This window comes from Misgurnus anguillicaudatus, chromosome 24 (genome assembly GCF_027580225.2).
Source record: "Misgurnus anguillicaudatus chromosome 24, ASM2758022v2, whole genome shotgun sequence".
Lineage (NCBI taxonomy): Eukaryota > Metazoa > Chordata > Actinopteri > Cypriniformes > Cobitidae > Misgurnus > Misgurnus anguillicaudatus.
Genome location: NC_073360.2, coordinates 13,938,109 through 13,941,804, shown reverse-complemented (window position 1 = coordinate 13,941,804; position 3,696 = coordinate 13,938,109).

The following is a 3,696-nucleotide window of genomic DNA, read 5'->3' as shown; positions in this document are numbered from 1 at the left end:
AGAGACTCGTTTTATACCACATGAAAACAAAAACTAACCTACGGCAAGAGTGACATTAACCCATAGATAGGAGGAAGATGTACTTTATTAGACTAGATATGTTTGAGTCATAGGGCAGCACCTTGTCTAGTTGCCTGTAATTCCTATAAGTAATAATAAAACATGGTAACCTTTATATTTTAACCTTTTTCAGAACACTCATGTGGAACTCATGTGGTTAGAAGTGTCCATTTAAGACCTGGAAGACAAAAGGTTTTGATTAGGGCAGTCAAGAGAATATATTAATGAACTATTCACATGATATGCTAATTTCATTAATCTAATTAACACATTTTTGTTTAATTAATCTAATATTTACATTTGATCGAACATAAATATTGGCATGAAAATAGAAAAAAACGATACCATAGACGTAATGCATTTTATACTGTACAAACTATTCCCCTTACCTACCCCATTCCCTAACCCCAACCATCACAGAAAACTTTCTGATACTTCACATTTTCAAGAAACATTATTCTGTTTGATTTATAAGCTTGTTTCCTCATGGGGACATCAAAATGTCCCCACAAGGTCACAAAAACACTGGTATTCCTATCTTTGTGGGGACAATTATAATTACCAGGTACACACACACACACACACACACACACACACACACACACAAAACTACTTAAATAGGGTGTGAGCACTTCGTTGAGATATGTTTTACATTTTGTGCTTAATTGGCAATGCCTGAAAGCATGTGAAATGATAAACTTTTGTGACGATACAGCACTGTATCGACTGAATCAAATAGCTTATGATTTTTTTTGCATAACTATAGATTTATTGCCATAACTTTTATTTAATTGTTTTTATCACATAACAGTTTATTCACAATATCAAATATCACATGTAAACAAGTATACAGTATAATAGAATAGACTTTAAGAAATGCAGCTGGTAATTTTGCTTTACACATACCATTATCATGATCTTATCTTGCTCCTGTTCCTGCGGTGTTTGAGGACCCCTTGTGGAAATAAAATTTAACTGCAGACATTTGATGATAGTGAATCAATATTTTAATCTGTTACACTCCCACATGAAAAATACTGCTTTGTTCTAAATAAATTGTAGTAGAATTCCAAGATACTATGTTTTTTTTAACAATACCATAGTGAATATTAAAGTATACTGCAGTGTTTGTTACAGATTCACTTAAAGGATAATTCCGGTATTTAACACTTTGAGTCTCATTTCTGGTTTGTTTTGGATGAACTACAGTGATGGACAAAGACATTTTGACAATGGGTTGTGTCTTGACTTTTCAACTCATTTAGAAGCGTCTCTTGACTGCTTCAGAATGGAAGTCAACGACCATGCACAAACAACACTTAACGTTCATTTTCAAAACTGGTGTTCGTTGATGATTAAAAACAAATATATTGGCGCAATGTATGATTTCAAATTTGTGTTATTTGCTATAGTGGAACTATTTTTTCAGATACCTCACAACTGCGTATATATATACTTCCGCTCTATATTTGAGCATGAATGATATAGTCCAACAAACTGTAATAAAAGGGTAGTATACTTTCAAAATCAAGTTTATTTATAACACTTACACCATCCAATATGTTTTTTTCATCAGCAGAACAATAAAGAAGATATTTTGCAGAAACCCCAGTGCTCCGTCATGCAAGTCAACCGATCCGCACACTTTAAGAGCTAAAGCATATATATCCAATACAACAGTAATCCCCCATAACTCCGTGTGACATATTGACATCTTGTGAAGCAAATCAATCAGTTTTTGCAAGAAACTGAACGTTATTTACAACACTATTAGCGTGAATGCCAAAGCAGGAAGCGCGCTTTCCGTTGAGGAGATCTCTTCCACTGGTGTGCGTTTGGTGGCTGTTGGCTATGGATGTTGGTCTCTCTGCGCCACCTATAGAGCGGGAGCGTGAAGCGCACTTCCTGCTTGGCAAAAGCTCTGCATTAAATATTTATATATATATATTCGAATCTCAAAACTGAAAATGGAATGTCAACCCACGGAACGAATATTCGAATATTCTGGTCCAGCCCTACAAATATGGTCAAAATTTCTTCTGAGAGAAACCGAGCGAAAAAACTACAACCACATTTAAACAGACCATTTTCTGTTTCCCGGCGGTGGAGTGATATATCAGCGAGCAATGAGTCTTCCAAGAGAAGTCAATGGAATTTTACAAAATGCCAAATAAAACACGACAGAAACTGTATTTCGCTACACACACAACTTGTTTTTGGTCATCAACGAGCGCCGCGAGCCACTCGGTGAGTAGCACAGTTTTGAAAATGAATGTTAAGTGTTGTTTTAATGACATGTTTGTGCATGGCCATTGACTTCCATTCTGGGGCAGTCGGGAGACGCTTCTAAACGAGTCAAAAACTCAAGACACGACCCACGTTGAAAATTTCTGTGTCCATCACTGTAGTTCATCCAAAACAAACCAGAAATGAGACTTAAAGTGTTAAATACCGAAATTATCCTTTAAGTTAATATACTAAAGAGTACTGAATGTCTCATAAATAAAGCTATATTTGTCTTGATTATTCAAATGTATTTCAAAACAAAAATATTTGCATACCCTTGGTCCAACGGATAGCACAATCTGGGCTCAACCACCTTAAAATGTGATTACTGCTCCCACAGTTCCCCTATAGCACCATTAGGCTGGAGTACCATCAATCTGATGTCTTTGTGTAAAGGTGGGTGAATCCCAATTCAGGGGCTGCGGCCTTTTAAAGCCGTGGACTTTGAATGCAAGGCTCGATATTTGAAGGCGGCAGCCTCTAAAGGCCACAAAGCAAACTGAAATGAGACGGTCTAGCCTATGGGGGAGTTGCGTCACTTTAATGATATTAATTCACATCACTAAAACATCATTAATAGTAAACAGTCACAAGGACCTTTAATTTGCAAAATATACACTTTTTTGTGTAAGTGATAAGTGTTGTATTTTCTCTGATTTCTAATGTTAAATTAGTCTCTTGCTCCACCTAATGGGTCAATCTGTCCTTGGAGCTGTCGCTGATGTTCTTCTGATACTTTGCATGTTTGCATATTTGTAGAAATATTGATGTATTTTCACATATTTATCACTAAAGTATAAAACTATATACTATATATATATAACTATACTGATCATGCTTTTGTTTTGTTAGCAAATCGACATTTGGAAAATCTTTTCAGTTATTATGGTTTCTTTGACAACTATTTAATTTTCAATGTGTTTCCTTGATGTTACATCTATTAAGAATATATTTGGCAGTGGACATATTCTAACAGGTTAAGGGCTTCTGATGAGTGTCAATGTAATATGGCAAAAACATACATGAGATAAAATAACGTATGTTATTTGTTAACATTTTGTTTACATATTGTGAATGGGTATTTATGAACCCACTGCAGGGCCCCCTCACAAAGTTTTGCTTAGGCCCCCCAGAAGTCTAGAACCGACTTTTAATAATTCGTATTACTATTTGTTACTATATATTATTTGTTACTGTATATTGTCCATGCCATGTTACCAGGTTAAACTGTCATTTTGTTCTTGTACACTTTAAAAAGTATATTTAAAAGTTCTGAGGTCAGAACTATCCAATGAAAGTAATAACTCCCTTCCTAATGAAAGTTTATTTAAATACATTTGCAGTACAGAA